Below are 23661 nucleotides of genomic sequence, written 5' to 3' on the forward strand. Positions count from 1 at the left end.
GCAATAAAGTGCATCCCAGACTATGGTTTTTTTGGTGACAGAAGGTGGATTGAGAACTCTGAATCGCACAGCTTTATAGTGCTTGTCCTGTTTGCCAAGATAAACACGATAAAATGGTTCGTTGGTGGAAGCGAGAACTGCAAAAACTCAAAAACCCAACCAGGTGCCTTTTAAATCTTACCTGTAAAGGTATAAGAATGCAGATTAGTTAAATTTTCGGAACTCACCCCGTGAATATAGGAGATTCGTTAAGTATTATATTTCAAACGAGATTCCATTAGAGCGTACTGTGAGGAGACTTCAAGGTTGTCTATAGTCCTTAAAATGGATGAGTCGACCAAGTTGAACTATTTAAGAAAACCGGTTGGAACTTTTGCGAACTCCAGAGTTGAGTTTATAAAAACTCTCTTTAAAGTACATCATTCGCAGGAATAGGTAACAGAAGTGGAAAGGGGAGAGTTGGCAGCTCCTGCAGATTTCTCAACTCGAAAGTATTGCAAGGGGACTTGCACAGACTACACTGCGAGTGTAGTTTTACCATTGGAAAAGTGAGAACTGGGATCCTTTGAGCGCTTCGATCCTTCTCCTATCATTATACAAAATTCACGTGACTATACCAGTGGGTGGGTGCGCACCGGATCCTGGAAATAACGACACAAACATGAGGATTCGCGTAAGCCTAACGAGATAAATAAAAAGGCGAGCTAAAACCTGAAAAATGAATATAAAAAAAGAAACGACGATTCGACCGCGTGCATAGAGCCGTAAATCTCCGGACCCGCATGCGGCGATCGAGGGGGAAGAAAGAGGGGAGAAAATAAATAATAATCAGAAATAATAAAATGAATAAAAATCATAAGATTGAAGAAAAAATAATAATATAAGTAATACAATATGAATATATGATAAAATGATTTAAAAAAAAACTTACGATTCTCCACCCATAACTCTGCGTGTTCATCCATTTTCACCTAAAAAGGAAATGGTTTATTACAATATAACATAAGCAAAAAAATTTAAACATCTTATGTTGTGTGTTATGTTGTGTTTACGACGTATTGACAATCCTCGTCCAGTGATCTTTGGTCCTCTGATTTGAGACCTAACAAAGTCAAGTCCAAGCAAGTCCAAAATCTGAAGTCCTTCACCAACAGCCAAAAACGATCTCCTCGCTCATCAGCTGTCCATAGACCAGCCGGTCCCGCTAAACCTCGCCTTGAAATACGAAGTTCATGCCGGTTCAGCGACAACAGCAACACCTCATGCGGTGGGTAAAAAACGAAGGACATTGCATATTATTAAATGCATTCTACCGTCAGCTTGGCATTATTTTCGGTGAAATGTCTGAAGAGACTTGTTGAGCGTCGTATTCGTTGGAAAGCGCTAAGCTCGCACCCACTCGACGAAAGCCAGCATGCTTACCAATGTGGAAAATTCTGTGAGTCTGTGCCTCACTCTTTCGGTTCATGGGATGCAATTTTGAAAGGTGAGCTCGCGATGGGGGAGTTCGTGGACATTGAAGGGGCGTTTGACTGTGCGCCGTTCGCACTTCTGGAGTATATTGATTGCTCACTACCATGCGTACTGCAAAATTTGTCAATTCACGCCCAAGCTCATGCTGGTGACGTATGTAGAAATATACAATGTGACGTTGATTTGATTGATGCCCTGATAAAACCACTATAGTATTATTTACAAGAAGGAGGAGACAGGATGATCTTTACCTTCCAAAGGTGAAAGATCCAACCTTTCTAGTGAAATATCTAGGAGTTATTCTAGATAAGATGCTATTGTGGAGCAAACATTTAAAGGAAAACATTGAAAGCACTACAATGAGAGCGGTCAATTCATATTTGATTTCGTTTAGATTTATGGGGAAGTAACGAAAGTAAGGGATCCAGACCTTTGGTGAACTGAATCCAGTTCTTATAATACATTCTGATTCTTTGCATACATCTGTTTGGTAGATAATATGAAGTTATCTTGAAAAGTGGAGAAAACTGGGAAGTCCCTGAAGAATGCGTGGAGGTATATATACCGAAATCTTCTACACTGATGCCTCAGAATCAGAATAGAGCTTAGACGTTAGAGTCTACGTCTCGAGTAAAAGGGAGAACTTGGATTTTTCTTTGGGACAATATGCAACGGTTCTTCAGGGTGAAGTGTACACGATCCTAAGGTCGGCAACCTGGAAAATTGCCGCGCGATTGAAGGGCAGGGGTGTCGCAACTGGCAATGGTCGGGAATGCAGAAATCGATTGACCTCTATTTCTAAATTTAATACGATGGAACTACTCTGGGTACCTTATCACTGTTTTGTAGAGGGAAATGAAATTCTTGATGAGTTAGCAAAACAGGCTGGAAATAAGTTTCCCACAATGGCAGATGGCAGAGCCTAAATGCTGTTGGACACACCAAAGTTTTCCTTTCCTGACTGCAGTTACAACGTATCTGGGACATTTTGTTACACGGGGGAGTCGAGCACCATGGGTCATTACGGTCTCAGTGCTCAGAGGCTGTTGCTCCCCTACAAACACACGATGATATCGTAATCGTTTTTGGAGGACGTAGCCTTCTTCAAAGTTCTTCCCGCCCGATTTTATATTTTGTTCGTGCTTCATTGTTCGATGACCAAGTGGATAAAAGTTGCTTCCTATTGGTCAGTTGGCCCTGAATGGAGTACTCCTTCTCAGGCAATATCCCTTATGTTTGAGGCTTATTCGTATGAGTATACTATTATATAAGGTCAGGGTAATTCCAGCAAACCCTATCAAAATTTGCTTTGAATGTACTTGTAGTCTTCCTTTACCATGCTACCACGATTGAATTTCTGCAAGGGCGTAAAATTATCCGATATACCCTTTCCAGGTGCTAACCTTTTTTAGCATTGAATTCCCTTTTCTATCCCAGGAAATTCAAACTGTCTGCATTTACATTTTAATCCGCCCAAAACATCCTTGCCTTTTTCCGTAAAAAAATTATTCCGCCTGATCCCTTCTCCAGTCGCAATATTGTCACTAAATTGTGCTGATGTGGGTTTTCACATATATCCCTTCAAATTTCTAATGACAACTTCGCTTTGATCAAGTGAACATTATTTAAATCTTCTCCCTCTGAGTAGCTTAGGATTCTACTTTTATCACCGCCCCAAAGGGGCCTCGGTGAATTTCATGGCAGAACGCGAACAACTCCAATTTTGCGGGGTGTGATTGCATCATTATAAGATAACTTTATGTGACAGAAAGTAGGAAATATTATAAGTGTTCATATGCTACGCCATCCTGTCCCTCGCTTATGTCGAAAGTGGTGTACAAAAAATTTGCATTTGTATAGATGTGAACACAGTTTCGACCGAATCATGAAAGCAAATAAGGTAACAACACATGCGAATAAAAACGATGAAAAAAGGCAAAAAGCTAAATTGATTCAAATCTATTCTTTATACACATATGCACAAACGTATAGAGTTTGTCCTCATATGGGTTCAGAGGAGAGCAAATATGAAATAAGTAAGCAGCAGTTACTGAAAAATTTGAATAGGATCTCATCTATGAATGTGCACACTCGTTTTCAAGATCATGCTTCCTAGGAAGCGGGTAGATGCTGTGACTTTAGGTTTCAATTATAATACTGGAGCAGCCATAATAATAATTTCATATGGTGGAATTATGCATTCAGGAGGCAGCGATGAGATGATTCTTTGCAATTTTCATTTTTAGCCCAAATTTCAATCTCGCAAAAACGGAGAGGAGAGGCCCCACGTTGTACACCGAAAAACCTGTGCTAAAGAATTTACATAATAATGGCTGAAGTAAATAAAGCAATATGTAAATATTGTAGGCAATAGAATTGGGTTCCAAGATAGTATATCGTCAAGCTTCAAGCTAAAAAGAATTCATGAATAAAACACCTTGGGCCGTATAGATAAAAATATGTAAGTGGCAGGGACTAATCAAAAGTTGGTTCGCTTTTCGAAGCAGACAATACAAATATGTACGTATCTGTCTGGCACAGTATTAACAGCAGAACAGGCAATATTGCCAATCGAGTTTCCAGAACGTATATTGGGAAAAAAGACCATAGCTGAAGATACTTGCAAATCGAATGTCATAATATTGGAGCCAGCCTGATGTAATCACTTGTTGAAAGCAAAACATACAAGAAAGGAAAATAAAGTACAACAATAACATGAAAACAAAAATAAGTAACTAAAATAAAAGATGTGATAATAATAAAGAAAAGACCTAATAAGAAAATCAACATCATTCCTAATTCCGCGAAAGATAAAACATGTCTAGTTTAGTTAGTCTGGTTTTTTTTCACATGAATGTCTCTTTATTACTGCCTAGGCAAAATGCATGTAATTGCACGAGAGCATGGTCAAGTACATAGCATGACAATCTTGATAACAACAATGGAAGAGTCAATGATAATTTCGGCTTTTAAATAATAATATATAATGGTGCAATTAGTAAGTAAAATTTCGCGTTGCGAGAGGTCGATGGGTATTGAGTGGAAATTATCATCATACATGCTGCGACAATTACTGGTGATTGAGAAAACAGAATACCTACTATGTTCTCTAGTCACACTGCACAGCTAATTTGCTGTGATCTTTTCTCTGAGTTTCGTTATGACAATCCTATAGGCTCTAATCTACGATCGATCTTCACCCCACAACTTAATTGCTTGGAACCATCGCGTTCATTTTCCTATATCCTTTACTCGACTTTCTCTTCGAGACTATTATGTATTCTTTTCCTCTTGAAGGACTGCCTTTCTTTTTCTGCGCTGCTGTCTTTTCCCTTTCATCGCAAACATTCCGTTCTCAGCTTGCCACTAGATAGGCTGTTTATGTTTGTTGCCTGCCAGATTAGGCAGCACTACTCGATTAAGCTTTCTGCTGTAAATATATAGGAACCTTCTTCGTTTAGAGTGTCATCAAAAGTTTTGGAGTCCCATTCAATTTTTTGTGGCTTGCCGTACTCTATCTTCTGTCACTAGATTTTAGATCTTGGGGAACCACCCATTGGTTGGGGTTTTTTGTATGATCGTGGTGTTTGAAATACGCTTAATGATCTCACGCATAGTATGAGCGGTTCCCTGTAAAATATCAATACGTACTTCAAACTTCTTTCGTCGTATTTCTACAGTATTTCGACCTGCCTTGGTTGCTTTTTCTCAAAACACCGAGTCCGCATTAGGTTCTTCTCATCCAACTTTTACCTTCCTATATTGGAGCACTTTATTTGCCCCTTCGGCCGGCAGACTGATTGTGGCTGTTGCTTTCTGTTGTAAGTCTTTCTAATGCCCTTATTAACAGCATCCTTTAGTTTAGCTTGTAAGAATGTCTTTGGAAATGGACCCGTCCGAATCTCTACACTTCACTATTACTGCTAACTGCTAACCAATTGGTCCGGTCCTGCATCAAGTTGTTGCGGACTTAGGACCCCCTTCATTCTCAAAACGAATATTTCAGCTCTGGCCAAGCTCTGGTCAATAAGGCGGATTTGCGCTCAATATAATTCGTAGGCATGTCCTGTTCTACGAATTATATAAAGGAGCATTCAACATCTGCGAGCCGCTACGGTCACGCTGCTCCCAGGGCAGAGGTGAGGCAGCGTCTGACGATTTGCCTCTGCCCTGGTAAGAAACCGTAAAGCCGTCGTCGCTTGACTTTTTTTACTGCTAACTGTTCTGTAGTTCCTTTGAGTTCGAGAAGTAGGTTGCCCTTCTACGTTCTAGCCACAACAGTCCTTCTGTTTTTTATTATCTGGGGATTTCACTTAATTTTAATTATTTTTATAAGGATAGCAGAGCAGCATTTGATCGACGTTTCCTCCTGCTAACTTTGTGCTTTCGTTTCATTGCTTTTCATTTTTCGGTTGCGGTCGTGGTTTTCTAAACTACTAAGCTTTCCTTTGAGCACCTGTGAAGCGGGAGTGGGTAGCTTTTTATGTACTAACTTTCATTATTGTCCCCAATAATCCGGAGGGTGTCCACATTAACGGTGCAGGGCGACCCAGAACGGAAACCATCCGAGATCATGCTTTCGAAATGCTCCTTGGTACGTTCCAGAGTTATATCTTCACGAGGGCAGGAATATCGCAAATACCATTGAAAATGGTGGTGAAGTGTTCCTTTTACCTCTTCAGCTGCTCATTATTGTGCAGGACCAACGAAACGTCTATTACAATTCATTGCACGAAATATTTTACCTGGAAATAGTTGGATTGTTGTCAGTGAAGCAACAGCCGGAGAGTCTGAAGGTCTGTTGGAAGACTAAGGCGTGGGTGGGCAGTCATACCTGTCGAATTTTCGTCAAAAACAAACTGACTCTTGCACGGCTGAATTTTTTCATAGATATCCAGCAGAGACCCACTTATACAAGCCAAATATTGGTAGAAGGTTAATTGGAAGATAAAGGGTTTTAAAGTTGCAAAGGACACGTAAACTTTGCATATTAAAAAGTACTACCGGCAATTCGTATTTATATCCATAATATCCATAATAACTCAAAACCTACGATAAGAGAGAGCATTGGAATAAATGTTGAATTAGGTTGTTTGACAGATCACGTGTGGCTATTTGCCAACCATTATGACTGACACAACATTAACATCTCCATTTTGCTCAACTGTACTACGATCAGCGATTTTTTTGTGTGTGTGTTTGAGGTGGGGAGAGATAAAGCCTCTGAGCACTCAGACCTTAGTGGTCCATTGTACTTAATTTCCCCATCTAACGGAATATCCCGGATTCGTTTATATATCGCAGGATCTCCGTTAGTGGATGTGACACTACCCACTGCAGTTGATATCGGATGCGTTCATAGGCGGGGCACTCACATAGAAAATGTTCCGTGGATTCCGCTTCCTCATTACAGGCGTATCATCTTGGATAATTTTTATTCTGAAAATATGCCCAATTATGAATTATGGCCAGTCAGAATGCGTGCTTTTCTACAGGATAAACTTTGCAGTATGTTTGGTTGGTTCTGACAGGAAAATTTTGGTGTGTTTAGCAGCATTAAGGCTCCGCCACTTGTCATTGTGGAAGCTTGTTCCCAGTTTTTGATAGCACTAATGCTACTGTAACCCCAATTGCTGGTTTCGGTCCGAGCATGTGGGAAGTTGAAGCCTCTTTTGCGAAGGCATCCAAGATTTCATTTCCCTCTTTACCACAATGACCAGGTATCTAGAGTAATTCCACAATTCCCTCAATGCAGCTTGACTATCGCTACAGATTGCGATGCGCTTGCCCTTTAACCGCTCGTTAATCATGCAGATCTAGATTTTCCCTGTACTTAGAGGTGTTTGTGGTGCACATCGTCGGTGCATTTCTGGCTCAATGAATAATTAATAAACAAAATTAGGTATTTAGACTGATGAGCTATTTGAAGAATATCAAGAGGTATTACAGCAACAAAAACAACGGGTTGGTGGCGTTTATGTGCCGGTGGACTCATCGGCCCACATTCCTTCAAAAATCAGGCCGGTCAGAAGGTGGCACTGGTGACTACTATCGAACCATCATAACGGATTGCTCAGTATCTGAAATTGAAACCTGTGATCTTAAGAAGCTTTATTTTCGAGGACTCGCCATACAGCGTAAGAAACAATAAACTTACTGGGATGATTTTGTTGGTCTGAAAAGAGCATAGCAAACTCTTTGCCCCCAAAATTATGAAATCACATCCAGAGATCCATTGTAACTTCAAAAGAATCATATGGTAATAGAATTGGATCAGATAATTGTAATATGAATCCCAATAGAGGCAGCTTAAAAGCTGTCGACCGTCCAGCAAGTTTGCAATGAACGCATTGTTTGTCCTCTAGGAGAGTAGAACTCACTAAAGAGTGTACCAGTATTGACCGTCTTTATTGGCACAGAAGGTGAGGTCGGAAAGAGCATGCTGCTACTGAGTGGAACAGCAACCCGAAATATCACGCGAAGAATGAAGGTTTAAAACTAGTTGTGCAGCTAAAAAATGTTAAAAGAAACACACTATCGGTTTTGGCCCAAACAGCCAAATATAAATTTATTAAGTTTGATTTTTTTTAATTAGTCGACACACTTACAAGCCTGCCCAAACAGATTCGACTCTTGTTGCAAACTTAACAGGTATTAACCGTTAATGTTTTAGGATTATGACTGTTTGATATCGCCAAAAAGTCATCCTTCCACTCTCTGTTGAAGTGTTCCTGAATTGCCTTCAGAGGATTTACAGGGGAGGGTTTGACCAAACTTGTGGGATTGGAACCAAGCCCTTACGGGCCTCTACGTGGGTGAGTTCATTTAATGGGTGTCTCGCATGCGTCGGGCACCATAGAACTTTTAAAGACTTAAAAAGGGGGTCAAAAGTAAGGGCATGTATTTTCCCAACTACGTGATGCGATGGCGTAGTTTGTGTGAGTAATTTATAAGAATGGAAAGCATCTGTAATGATAGCAAGCTTCTCTTCACCCACCCTGAAAACCATATTGCCGGCCTGAAGCACGGCAAAAAGTTCAGTCGCCAAAACCGAAATGATATCCAAGGAAAAACGTGAGACTTTCGTCCCATTCGGACCAACCACCGCACAAGCAGACCCACCGCGGATGAATGCAGCATCAGACGCCAGGGCCCTCCATAGTCCTGGTACACGCGGCCGCTACCTGGACTCTGTCTTAGATGGCCCCCAAATGATAAGATAGGATAATATGAATTTGCCAAACAAGCTGCAAAACGAGTTTAGATTGAGGAACCGCCATTTTCAGCATCCGGGTTCTGAAACACCAAATGATAGGTTTCGGGATTTCTTTCTTTTAATTTAAGAAGTTCTTTCGTTGCCAGGAGGCGCTTCTGAAAGGAGAGGCGGTTCGTTCGCCAAAGCAAAAATCTGGTGCAGTGGAGTGGTGCTGGTCAGCCCCAAGCACCTTCTCAGGGTGCAAGACGATATTGAGTTGAGCTTGTTTTCAAAATGTTTTGCCGGATTCATAGTGGTCGTAACGGCATGCACTATAATGGGCCTTACCACAGATCTATAGACATTTAAGGCCTTACGGGGTGTGATACCCCAAGAAAGACTAGTTGAAAAATTAATCAACCTGCCTGTCTTTACGGTTTTAAGAATAATGGAGTTCAAGTGGTCCCTGACAGAACTCGTCCTCGTTATCTCCCTGCCTAAAAAGGTGATGGACATCGGCAAGGGTAAGATTATTAATTTTAATTTGCAGGGGTGCTACCCTGCTTCTCTTGAAGGATATAGATTGAGATTTGGTTGTGTTGATTGGTAGGCCCAATCTTCGGAATTCATCAACAAACGCATTTACCTGCCTTTGCAAACATTTGGAAGGCGATAACCAAATGTCTCCAGTGGCCAAAATGAGAAAATCGTCCGCATATTGGAAGATTTCAAGGCTATCAGAGCATTTATTACGACGACAACATTAGACTTAAAACTCATCCTTATCGAATGCCATTTCCAACTTGAGCGCCATCCAGCCCTAGTTGTAGGCTTCGATTGGACATCCTTGACAGCCATAAAACAATCTCAGCGGAAAAGCGGAAATGTGACACTAGATCCTAAAGGGTAGCCAGATCAAGCTGCTCATAGGCGTTCTTCACATCTAGCACCACAGTCAACACCTGCCGACTTTTACCTTTTGCTATCGGAATGTGTAAAAGGATACCATTGATGCAAGCAGACGTAGATTTGCCTGCCGAATAGGCGAAGCAATTACCAGGCAGGACTTTGTATTCATGAACGAAATTATTGATGCGAACCTTGATCATGGAGTTAAGCAGTTTGGCAAAAACATTAATGAGAGCAATAGGGCGATAACTAGTCAAAAGTTCTGGTTCCTTTAGTGTTGTTGGGATGGGTATCACCCGAATAATAGATCAGCCCTCAGAAAGACTCAACCTGCACCAGATAGGGTTAAGCCCCGCTAGCAGTGCAGAGAATGTTTTCGGCGCCAACTAGCGTACAGGTTGATAAGTGATATTATCCGTATCAGGGGCGTATCCTTCATGGATTTCCAGAAGAACATCTTTCGTCATAGATAAGTCAGACCAAATTTCACGTCAACGCTTCCGCTTATGCTTCGAGTCAACAACAACCATCTTCCACAGACTTGATCTGCTGAAATAGGAGAAAATTTGCTATACTAGATATAGCCCGGAATCGCCTATACGCAATTAGTTTCCATTTTAAGTACAATTTAAGTTCCCCTTCGGCTGGCCCATGTGAATAGTGCAAGGTTTTGTTGCATTACAATTTCCTTTTTCAAAGTGTAAGTAAGCTGAAATGCGCCTTTAACCTATTTGAACCAGTCTTAGATTTAGGAGAAACATTTAGCACAATTAGAGTGGTGACTATTAGATATTTTATCCATAATCGGATTCCACTGTCAACATTGACGGCATAGACGGTGTGTTAAAAAAAGGGGGTATCACATTATTAAGAAGATTAAATGAGAAGTTGACGACAGCAGCCTCCAATCTCATACCTTTGCCATTACTTAGGTAGTAACCGAGGTTTTTGGATCTAGCATTAAGATCTCCAGTGATGAGCACATTGCTATACTTCTCACAAAAAATGAGGAACCTACCAAAGGCCGTGTTGGATTTCCTGCTAGGGTTATTGGGAGGGAGGTAGATTGACACGACAGTTATGACAATATCATAATAATTGACTGAATTAGTTTAGATTCAATTGAGTGCTCCTCTCCACGGAGGTCTTTAGTAAAATGCGGAATATTTATTCGACACTGAAGAGAAGCCAGAGTGTTCAATCATCCAATCAGCAAATCGTTAAGTTACTGGCTACCATCTGTTAAATTTTCCACTGAGATCGCAGTTTCTGGACAATAACCGATGGTTCAGCCATGAATATTACACACAAGCGAAGCAAATCGAGTTTCTAGGTGGCACGGAATTTGATGGGGTATATGCGGGTTAGGTACGAGGTAGTTAACTGGCGCGTGTGTCAATGACGACCAAATTTTTTCTTGTGCATGTTCTTCCATCGGATGCGCCATATACGCGACACCAACCCTTAAAACAATGAGCAGAATTCCTCACATGCAAGTGATTAAATAACTTCGAACATGTGCAGTGCTTTTCTTCTACCATATTAATTCAATTAATGCGCTGCGAGATGCATCTCCTGTATGATGTAGACTTCTTTTGTTTTACACAAAATCTCGCTGAAACTGGACGCTTCAGGTATGAAAGGTTTGTGTCTTTCTTTTATAAGTACATTTGAGTATGCATTTGTCTCATTAGTATGTAGCATGTAATATATGCATATATTATGTGAGAATATACACACCCAGTCTTGAATTTGCAAAGAGGTGACAACTTTGACCTATTATAACTTTGTTAGTAATAGTGCGATTTCTACCAAACTTTGTAGGATCATACTCTATGTTATACCATATCGTAGCATTGCGTGGTGCTAGAATGAACTTAAGGGGGGTTTTGCAGTCAATTACTAAAAATTATAGTAATATAATATTATTAATTTTATTTGTTTATATTTGCAGACATCGGTATGGAAGCTATTTCGGAGCCTAGGTACCACATAGTGGCAATCTCTTGATTTTTTTCAAACTTTTCGCTTGGGTAGTTTCTGAGAATGGGTCCCTTAAATAAATGATCACCTTCGCCCCCCCGTACTCCCCACCTTTCCAATTAATGTCAGAACTAAGACCGGCTTCGGAAAGTACTAACCAAGACCTTTCATTTGATACCCAAAATGACAATATTTGATGGAAAAAAATGTAAACCCCTCTTGTGTGTATGGGCCTCCCCCCTCAAAAATTCGAAGTCGAATTATGTAACTCACTGTATGCGTGAGCGTTCACAGTTCCCACAGCTCCAAATTTGGTGTGAATCGCTACAACCGTCTCCGAGAAAAATGCGGGTGGCAGAGAGACCGACTGACAGACAGTAACCTTAAAAATAACAACGCGAACAGATTATGTGTATACGGTACATGTCCAACGACTTTTTTGAGAAAATTTACTAAATTAGTCGCTTTTTGAATGACAAAAAAATCAAAATATGTTGTCACCTTCGTTTTTTCTTCCATTACCAAGTTTGAAACGTTAAAATAAAATTAGAACTGTCATTTATCCGACAGTCGCTTCATTCTGTTCAAAGTCATATTTTAAGCTAGCCGATTATTTTCATTAATATTATGTTTTTGTGGTTTTTTTTATTCAAAATCGGGAAGTTAAGTTCAGAATATGTAAATTGTGTCCCTTTTGAAAGAGGCAAAGCCAATTTATGCAACGATTGCCTTAAATATCATCATCATCATTACAATGGTATCCGCTCTAGGCCTGCCTTAATGAGGAACTCCAGACATCCCGCTTTTGCGCCGAGGTCCAATAATTCGACATCCCTAAAAGATGTCTGGCGTCCTGGCCTACGCCATCGCTCCATCTCAGGCAGGGTCTGCCTCGTCTTTTTTTTCTACCATAGATATTGAACTTATAGACTTTCCGGTTGGGATCATCCTCATCCATACGGATTAAGTGATTCGCCCACCGCAACCTATTGAGCCGGATTTTATCCACAACCGGACGGTCATGGTATGTCTTATAGATTTCGTCGTTATGTAGGCTACGGAATCGTCGATCCTCATGTAAGTGGTCAAAAATTCTTCGGAGGATTCTTCTCTCGAATGCGGCCAAGAGTTCGCAACTTTTCTTGCTAAGAACCCAAGTCTCCGAAGAATACATGAGGACCGGCAAGATCATAGTCTTGTACAGTAAGACCTCTGACCCTATTGTGAGACCTTTCGAGCGGAACAGTCTTTGTAAGCTGGAATATGTTCTGTTGGCTGGCAACAACCGTGCGCGGATTTCCTCATCGAAGTTGTTATCGATTGTGATTTTCGACCCTAGATAGGAGAAATTATCAACGGTCTCAAAGTTGTATTCTCCTATCTTTATTCTTCCCGTTTGACCAGTGCGGTTTGATGTTATTGATTGGTTGGTTTTCGGTGCTGACGTTGCCACCATATACTTTGTCTTGCCTTCATTGATGTGCAGTCGAAGATCTCGCGCTAATCGTCGCCTGCTCGATCTGGATGAAGGCAGTGTGTACGTCTCGGGTGCTTCTTCCCATTATGTCGATATCGTCACCTTAGGCCAGTAGTTGGGCGGACTTAAAGAGGATCGTACTTCTTGCGTTTACCTCAGCATCACGGATCATTTTCTCGAGGACTAGGTTAAAGAGGACGCATGATAGAGCATCCCCTTGTCGTAGACCGTTGTTGATGTCGAATGGTCTTGAGAATGATCCTGCTGCTTTCATCTGGCCTCGCACATTGGTCAGGCTCAGTCTAATCAGTCTTATAAGTTTCGTCGGTATACCGAATTCTCTCATGGCCGTGTACAGTTTTACCCTGGCTATGTTATCATAGGCGGCTTTAAACTCGATGAATAGATGCTGCCACTGTTGTCCTTATTCCAACAGTTTTTCCATCGCTTGCCGCAGAGAGAAAATCTGATCTGTTGCTGATTTGTCTGGAGTGAAGCCTCTTTGGTATGGGCCAATGATGTTCTGGGCTTATGGGGCTTCCTGGCCTAGCAAGATAGCGGAGAATATCTTACTTATGGTACTTAGCAACGTGATACCTCAATAATTGCTGCACTGTGTGATATCTCTCTTTTTATGTATGAGACAGACAATGCCTCGTTGCCAGTCGTCTGGCATTAATTCTCTGTTCCACATCTTGGTGTAATTGGTCGCCTCCATATTTAACCAATTCGGTTGTAATTCCATCGGCTCCTGGCGACTTATGATTTTTTAGCACGGATGAATTGCACGGACTGTTTCTCCTATACTTGGTGGTGGCAGTATTTGTGCAACTCGCCGATGTTCTGGTTGTTCAATAGCTCATCAAAGTATTCAACCCATCTCTCCAATATGCCCATTCTGTCGGAAATCAGATTTCCCTCTTTGTCTCGGCAGGATGAACATCGAGGTGTATAATGCTTCATACTGCTGACTTGTTGGTAAAACTTGCGCGCCTGGTGCGATTGCTCCCTCTACTTTTATAGTTCACAGACCTGTTGGTTTTCCCAGGCTTCCTTTTTCCGTCTGTGAAGTCGCTTCTCCGCTCGACGAAGTTCGTGATAAGTCCCTGCGCGTGCCCGCGTTCTTTGAGAATGCAACAATACTCGGTATGTAGCATTCTTCCGTGCTACCTTACATTCATCGTCAGACCAGCCGTTCCGACTCCTTTTGCGGCTGGGGCCAAGTATGTTTTTGGCCGTCTCGGTTGTTTTTCCAATTGCAGGCTTTTTTATTTTTTGTAGGTCCTCTTTCGTGACGAAAATGGCGACTGAGATAACAAATTATGTTCGGAGCAGGAGGGGTGAAGGTTTTAAATTCCACCATCAATAATGGCTTCGAGCTGCATTCCTGAAAAAGGACCTGATTCAACACAATTTTTTGAAGATACAATGTAATTTGGGCAGTATGTTAATGTAATACAAAATGTCTTTGTGCCATATCTGCAGCTTTCGCTTACAGAATATACTTTCATGCAAGACGGTACACCTTGTCGTACATCCAGAGCTAGCATTAATTATCTAAATTCTTTGAATCTGGATTTGCTGCTTTAGCCCAATTGTCCGAACTTAAATTCGAATCCTTGGGTTTGTCTGAAACGCAAGGTATATCAGCGTAGAAATATTATGCTTACAAATTTGAAACAAAGCGCTAAGGGTGTAAGGATGTGATAAGATATAGTATTCACAGTATACCTGATCACATACGGGCTGTAATTGAAAAGGAGCGTGGGGTGACAAAGTACTCTAAAGAGCTTTTAGGCTTTAACAATCACTCAAGTAATAAAGGCGTATTTTGTTAACCTCTATTGAAAATTTTGGTTTTATAGTTGAAACTTGGCATTAGCGTTTATAATTCAATGAACGGAAGCTGTGTATATGTACCTGTATATAACCCCTCAAGAGTCTAGTTATGCGCTCGTTTATCCCGCTGTTTTCACACAATACATACAAATCTAGTGCAAGACATACCTTCTTGTTGGAGTACTTTTCATCAAGTCTTTATGAATGTCGGGTACCAGGCCCAATGTTCCCTTGATTGAACTAAATTATACTGAGCTAGCTAAAATTAAATGTCGCATTTTTCTTATTCACTTTATCTTCCCGTTTGAAAACACATCTGAATTTTTCAAAGTTAAGAAAATCTTTTTTATGTATACTGAATACCTTGCCTATCAACGGCGAACTACATTTCTTCCAAAGGGAAAGTATTGAAAGGAACATTTCTCTTCCAGACATATAGTACATCAATCTTAATCACATCTGGTTAACCCACATTATCCCACAAAATGTATTTTGTCCCTTTCTTAGATTTTATTGAATTCATCCTAACCACAAAAGATAATTTGACATAAACAACTTTGTGATGTTTCATGACGATTTGATAGTATCTTTGTCAACATCTTTCAAAAAATATTCTTCTCACAGCTTTCTTTTAAGGTGGGTATGCCCCGGCCACTTGAACTTAGTAAAAAAGTATATGCTAGATTTTGCGTTCAGGCAGACGACTCATATCGAAAGTAGCTACGTAGAATTATCTTTCGCTCGAGTAGATCAGCAAATATACCTTAAAGCCACATCGAAATGGAGCCAATAGGAACCATTTTTGACGTTGAACTTGAAAAATTAAGTATTCTTCAAAACATTATTATTAGCGTAAAAAGATCTTAGTTCACGGTTCCTTATGCTGACTTGCGACTCCATTTAACATCCTCCTGTTCGCTACTAGGGTAGACTCCTTGAATATGGTCCCTTTTCGTCTTCTAATTATGAGATATCGTTCAGATGAATGATAAGGATGAACGTTGAGGAGGACGACGATGATATTATTCAATGGAACCCCAAGAAGATACTCAATGTCTTAACTGAATTTTCATGAAATTGAAAATATCTTCAAGGATACTGAAGCTGGTGTCTTGGGAAAACAAAAACAAGAGGAAAGAGAAATGAAGAGGAAAGCTCGAGGAGCATTCTTCATTGCTCCACTTTGTGCTATAATTAAACTAGATTTTCTTTTCTCCAAGTGTTTCCGTTCGCGTTCAGAATAAAGTGGCATGATTTCCTCCCTTAGATTTTCCAATCTGATGCAAGCTAGTACTTTTGGATTCAATTGGATGATGCCTGTCTGCAGGGAGTTTTGCAAAAAAGTGTTCATTCTAAACGTATTTGGAACATTGTCTATAAACTAAGTTAGTGATAGTGCAAGAGAATGCATTTGATGAGGCAGAAAGCTCAAGTGCACTCTTAACTTCCTACGGTAAACAGTTATCTTCCAATCATCCTTCAATCTGATGGGACACATAACGTACATGTGTACATGATCGCACATAATTGCGGTGACCTGAATTTATATTTGATTGCTATTCTTGATACCCGAGGGATGTTCGTTGGAGCATTTGAATACACATTCCAGCGAAAACATAATAAAAAACTAATCCTGAACAACACGGTTTTCGAAGTTCCCGTTAAAAATTATATATTTTACTTGTTTTTATCGGGAATCATTAAAAATTTCCGCAATAAACAGTATCGATTAATGATCTTTTATTGGTACTTTGCCGGTATAGAATACCTTGCAGAATCTATAAAAACAATCTGAGCTTAACCGCAACCTTCACCATTTGGTTGAATGGAAAGGTGGATTTCAATACTCTTCTTCATAATTTCACCATGGTCCTTTGGCAATAAAACGTATTGAGCGAAGTATTTTTGAAGAAAAGTTCGACGTGTATGATGCTCTCAAGGACCTAAAAAAGGTATAATAATAGAGCAGGACATTGCGGTTGTCCAATATATAGCTTCCATTGGGTTGTTGTTGTGTGTTTATCTCAGAAAATACTGCATCGCAGTTTTTCTATAGTTACAGGTTAATTTTACCCCACGTCGTTCCTATTTATTCTTGTTGATTTTCTATACATATAGGAAAAAAACCTAGTCTAGAAAGCCTTAAGGCGAATGTGCTGGCGAAACAACATAATAGGGAAAGGTGTCAATTCGGCTTTTTTTCATTACTTCTGGTTGTTGTTGTTTGAAATTACATGCTGAGTTTTCGGAAACGTAGTTTTATTACGTTCGCAGTAGTTGCAAGGACACTTATCATTATAGTAGCATCACATGATTTAAGTGTACCAGTGGAAGAGTAGTTATTATATATGGATTTATTATTACTAAAGAAAGCACGGTAAAAATGGAAAATTGTCTGCAATGTAGGATCGATGTATTTGATTAAATCGTCTCAAATCAAGTATGCATTTAATTAGACAAATAATTCGCGTTTTATCAAAAACTCCTTTGTACCTAGCCGAGTAAATCATATATGTTCAACTTTTCGAGGTGGAATACTTTCCTATTTGCTAAACTAGTCAGATAAGTAAAACGGTACACCAATCTTTAAAGAAATTGACAGTCATATAAAAACTATGAATCACTTCCAAAGGCGGTCTTACCACTCCAGTTTGGAAACCGGCTGTTAAAGATTTATCACTTGTTCAGGAGCAAACATCAAACACAGTCTCACTGAAAATCAAATACGAAAAGGAGCTATGTTGATGCCGATGTAATCAAGCAAATTCTTAGTAGTATAGTAGCAGCTCCTAAAAGAAATAGGCACTGAACTTGGCAGGCAAGTCTATAAGATAGTAGCTGAGATATGGACGGAAGAGGAAAATGTGCCTAATCAGTAAACAAGTCGGAATACCGGAAGCTCGCGCTTCGGGTATAAAGGTTTTGTGTTCATCTTAGGTGAGAAACTTCAACGCACATTTTTCCGTCCGTATATAGCTACAAATTCAACATAATCCTTCATATTTTTCCAAACTACGAGACATACGTACATATTACAGCCATAGATATCACACTCACCCTAAACAAACAAACTGCCTATTACCGAATACTGTACACATATATGCACGTATATAAATTGATCGTACCCATATTTCCGATTTACTTCTTATATCTATTTGAATTAGGCACTACCCGCAAAGTTCATTAGCACGCATATATTATCATATATACCTACATACACACATGTCTGGTTGGAGTAATTGATATTCATATACAAGTGACTAAAAAACTAAAACAAAATAATTCTCTGCGACCCAATTCATAAGAGCTCATTTCGTTGTGGTATTGACGAATTGATATGTGATGATGACGTCATGCAGGTTGTAGAGTGCACGAAATTCACAAAAAATTGTAAAGTTTCACCCCCTATAACTTAGTTAATAATTGTTGGATTTTCTTCAAACTTGACCAAACTGTGCATTATGTTCTTCATTACACGCATGCCAAATTTTGTACTTCTGGGATGAACATAAGGGGGGTGCCAGGTAAATTTCTAAAATGTGGAAATATACTATTATTAACTTTATTTGTGCATATATCGGAACCGGATATATTTTGAGGCCTAGATTTCGTAGAGATGCACCACTGTGATTTTTTCCAGATTTTTCGGTTGGATAGGTTCTGAGAACGAGACCTGTTACACTTTTTGTGGGTCATATTTTCAACCCTGACTCTCCTATGTTTCATCTAATATCAAATATTGAACCAGATTCGAAAAGTACTAATTGAGACCTTTCATTTGATACCCTACTTGGCTACATTCTGTGAAAAAAAAATTTGCACCCTCCATTCACATGTACGGAGAGCCCCCCCTTAAACTTAACGCAAGATGGCGCCACTTACTGCATGTAAAGGGATCACCAGATTACATACTCTCATCAATTTTCGTGACAATCGGTCTAGCCGTTTCCGAATAAATCGGGTGTGACAGACAGACAGACAGACAGACAGACAGACAGACAGACAGACAGACGGACAGACGGACAGACAGACACCGTCACCATTCTAATAAGGTTTTGTTTCACACAAAACCTTAAAAAACTGGGAACCTGATGTTATGCGCTTCAGGTATGAAATGTTTTGTCAATTTCATAGGTGACAATATTGCGGTTTATGATGTTCGATTTATTCAAAGCTACATTATGCATTAATGTCTGGATAGCTGAGTGGTTGCAGCACAAGGCTGTCATACGGAAGGTCACGGTGCAAATCCCACTGGTGGCAGTGGATTTTTATCATAATTTGACGTCGAATACCAGTCGACTCAGCTGTGAATCAGTTCCTGACTCAAATCAGAGTGATAGTCTCGGGGACCACATTGCCTCTTACAAGGTGCTGTAATCCTGTAGTGTACCGTTACGGTCTTGAATGAAGTACTCTAACCCACTTCAAGGTCCTGATGTAATATGGATTGTTGCGCCAGCGATTATTATTATTATTACATTATGCAGAGGAATTTAATATGTCATACTATTTACTTTAGTATACTATTGACGCCGATGGGTGCAATAAATGAACACGGAAGAAGCAGATTTGATTTATTATAATTTTGATAAGAGATTACTCTTTGATAATGAGATATTACTCTTATACTAGAAGAACTATTGTCCCCTTTAATTTTAAATTATAGTATGCATATTAACTATAGTATATATTTTGCTGAACACTGTCCGGAAAATGGGTGTAGGTTTCAGTGTAGCAGGCTATCAGTAGCTGCAGGTCATTGAGATGCTCTCCCAGTTTGACCAGTTAGTTAATTGTGTTCCAAACTTGCTATTGAAATGAAATCTCATTTTCAGATTATCCCTTGGTATGAGTAATTCGGTTTACGGCCTCAAGTGAATGTTAATCTTCTTTCGATTTAAGCAGTCATCTGCCTCGCTGATATTCTGAAAGTCATCATCGTCGCATCTTTATGTGAAGATGAAGAAGATTGATACACACACAAGCTAACCTTTGACGTTTGTGTAACTCGCTGACCGCTGACTTAAATTCTATTCTATTCGCCCAGATTACACACCAATGGCAATAATTGGACTTACTATTGATAAGCGTAGTATTTTCGGGGTGCAACCTGATTTTCTTCCTGATATGGGGTCATCATGCGTTTCTCAGAGTAATTTTTCGTTGAGTGCAATTCCCAAATATCTGACCACTATTTCTCTTTTAATCTCAATGCAATGCAGTCTAATGGCTCTTAGGTGAGCAAGCTTGCGTACCTCTACTTGATTGGTCTCTAACATGTTGCCTGTGCAGAAGGCCGACTCCCAACTCCATTGCGAGTAAAAGCATCTCTTGTCTTTGCATGCGATGTGTTTTCAAAAGCTCCTCGATGTACTAAAACGCAACACGGTTCTATTTCCTTAGTTCATGTAGCAACGCGTAATACGTCCGTCAACTGACACAAGGCAACTTCAGTTGAACTCCTGCTCGGTAAGCATGTTTATATGAACGTAAGGTATTACCCGTTAGAACCCCAAATCACCTCGACAAATGATGTCAAGCAAATTGGGTCGAAAGTTTTACGCTGAAAAAGATCGTTTTTGCTCGCTTTCGGAATGAAAATCGCTTTTGCCCGCCTCCTCCCATGGTTTATTTCCAACGACTATGCCTCCCCTTGTCACCCTTAGAAGAGATCCTCAGATGATTTTTAGGCTTCTCTGGAGTGGTGGGAAAACGGCATCCAATCCGGGTGACTTCCCACTGTCTATCTTACTCAAACTTTCCAGTAAACCTCTTTTGCTAATTTTCGATTTTCCTTCTTCCTCCTTCTGCCTGTTCTTGGGGTGTCAGGCAGAATGCTGTTGTCTGTTGCCATGGGTAAGGCGTCGGCAAGTAAGTTTTGACAAGGAGATGTGCTCTGACCCACTCTCGGTAAATGTCCCATCTTGTCAGAAAGACATGATATTCTCCTATCCCTGGCTAAAGGAAGCCTGAATGCTTTTGTGGTTTGTTCAATACCGTCATAGAATTTTCTCAAGTTGTTTTGCTTTGCTCCGTTGATCGTGTATATTTCGGCAGTGCATAGTCGGTTTTGCTTTACCCGGTTGAAGAGTTTTTGGCCCTCTGTTGTCATTCTGGCTTGGTTTCTGTTTCATCAGGGTACACCTCTTCATGATATGGCTGGCTTGGAATATACTGTGGAACAAAAAGAAATTCTGGCAGATGATTTCCTTCATATAGCGAAGAAAATGATGAACTATAAACGGATAATGAAGTTGAAGCAAGCTCAAAGGTAAAAGATTACATGTATACCTATGAAATCAGTAAGACAAGAATATCTGTCTTCTGGCTCTCGTTCAAGCCGCAAACAGAGCATTCATTAATCTATCATGAAAGGCACGTTATCCGGACATCTCGGTTTTGCGCTGAAGTCCACCAATTCCATATCCCTAGAAGCAATCTGGCGTCCTGGCTTACACCATCGCTCCATCTGAGACAGAGTCTGCTACGTTTTCTTTTTCTAGCATAGATTTTCCGGACTATTTCGGACTATTTTATTCACGACCAAGCGGGGTTGGTAGCAATCATAATTTTCGTTGTTATATAGACTAGAAAATCGTCCATCTTCATGTGGAGGGCCAAAAATTCTTCGGAAGATATTTCTAATGACTGATAATTGTCTTGTACAGGAAGAGCTTTGACCCTACAATGAGACGTTTCGTGCGAAGCAGTTTTTGTAAATTCAAATAGGCTCCGTTGGCTACCAACCACCCTGCACAGATTTTATCGTCGGCTGTAAGTTTCGGCCCAGTTTTTCTATCGCTTTCTGCAGATGGAAAATGTGGTGGGTTTCTGATTTCCCAAGTTGGAAAAGAAGGGCTTCGATACTACCCTAGAACACGGGTAAGGCCACAGCATCATCAGCAAAATTTGAAAACGTTCCGGCCTGGTCCAATCACACAAGCAGAATTCGTAAAAAGTCCCTTTGTAGCATGACGTCTACCGTTTGGCGGTGCATTATTGGAAAAAGTGGTTTAACATACTAATTAACAAAAGAAAGGGGTATTGTCAAAGTGCGGAATGTTATCCTTCAAGCTACATATGCAAATATGACCCTGCAGGAACTCAAGTATTGGAGCTCTATACCTTCCCGGTTTATAAAAAACTTCACTAGAATCTGTGGCCTACTCTTTATATTATCATTTAGCTACGCATAATATGTCTAAGCAGATTCAAGTTTCCCTCTCCGCTTCTAGGATAAAATCTCAAAATATGCACGTAAAGTTTCCGGATAAATTAGTACCAATCCCTGTTATCTGTTAGGACTTCATCTTCAAATTTATTAGATTCTATTGTCTTTTTGAGATGATATGTTGGTGCTAATCCAGATAAATATGGAATGAAAATCATGATGTTCAATGAGTCGGTTACGAGTCTGTAAAACAAAACCTTGTTAAAATCGGTTCAATGTCTGTCTGGCACACCCACTTTTCTCAGAAATGACACGAAATTGTGAACTCCCATACATGCAGTAAGTTAGTTACATCTTTCTATGTTGAGTGAAAGGGGGGGTTCTCATACATGCCAAAAGAGGGCGAAAATTGTTCTTTCACCAAATACAGTCATATTGGATATCAAATAAAACGTCTCTATTATTACTTTTCGAAGCCAGTATTAGTTTTGATATTTATTGGAAAGTGGGGAGTCCGGGGAGTTACTCTCAGAAACTACCCAACCGAAAAATTTGAAAAATATTGCAAAACGGCCTCAATACGGTGCCCAGCCCTGAAAATACTCTCCATTTCGATACCTGCTAAAATTAAGTTAATAATAGTATATTACTATGATATTATATTATAGTGGGAATAGTAAAACGCAAATCGATTGTATTCTCATAAGACGCAGACATTTTACCATTGTCGCTGATTGCAAAGCCGTTACCTATGAGACTATCGCACCTATCGACGAATTGGAAGAATCGCGGTATCCACTGAAAGACACGCTCCACAAAGCGGCCTCTGGAGAAACCCTCGCGCTCATCAAGCCAAGTAAGGGGTACATCAACCGAGATACTTAGCTTTGGAATGACGATGTTGAATTGAAGATCCGTGAAAAAAAACGCCTCCATCACAAGTTTCTCGACGATAAAACGCTTGCTAATTGGCAAATTTATAAGAATGCCAAACGGGAAGCGATCGCTATCAGCCGAACGGGCCATTTTAAAAATTTTTACTATAAACTGGACACTCGGGATGGCGGGAGAGATCTGTATCGACTTGCCAAAAGGTCAACACAGACAGGATGTCGAACACTTCTGTTGCGTTAATAACAAGAACACCTATTCAGGGCGATCAGACCCGAGTCCGCACGGGGACTCATCTGAAGTGGTAATTGGCCATGAAACCTTACCAGGGATATACTGGTACCATGGGAGCCGGGATAGCTCCTGGACTCTCATACTTTGGGTAAACTCCCGTTGTATGTGAGTACAGCTCGGTTATTTGCGGTAGACCCTCTAGTGGGAGTTTCATGGGGGTTGTGGTTATGCTCAAGCGAGAAGATACCTTCGGGCCTCGGCGTGGTGTTGCGTTTCCTTAGTTCGGTAGAGATTTAGGTATGTCTTGCATCCACCAGTATGAATGCTAAGCCATGCACTTGGTATAGACTAGTACCGTTGTTGCTTGTCTCAGCGGTGCTCTGATTGTGGTCACAAAATCAATCCGTGTCTTAAGAAGACCGTGAGATTAAGTCGCAAGACAGGTGCTCACGTAAAACCCTCAAGTACCTAACTGTCAGCGCAACT

At 40.3% G+C, this 23661-nt stretch overlaps 1 protein-coding gene and 1 non-coding gene across 2 annotated transcripts in view; one reads left to right on the forward strand and one right to left on the reverse strand.

The window, feature by feature from the left end:
* Positions 1–23661, forward strand: part of LOC119646490 — a 567562-nt gene that overhangs the window by 80456 nt on the left and 463445 nt on the right. The gene's annotated exons all lie outside the window — the stretch shown is intronic.
* On the reverse strand, positions 10654–10774 carry LOC119647333. Its single transcript, XR_005248850.1, has one exon. It is a non-coding gene; the product is annotated as a U5 spliceosomal RNA (small nuclear RNA).

Source organism: Hermetia illucens, chromosome 1 (assembly GCF_905115235.1).
Source record: "Hermetia illucens chromosome 1, iHerIll2.2.curated.20191125, whole genome shotgun sequence".
NCBI classification, from domain to species: Eukaryota; Metazoa; Arthropoda; class Insecta; order Diptera; family Stratiomyidae; genus Hermetia; species Hermetia illucens.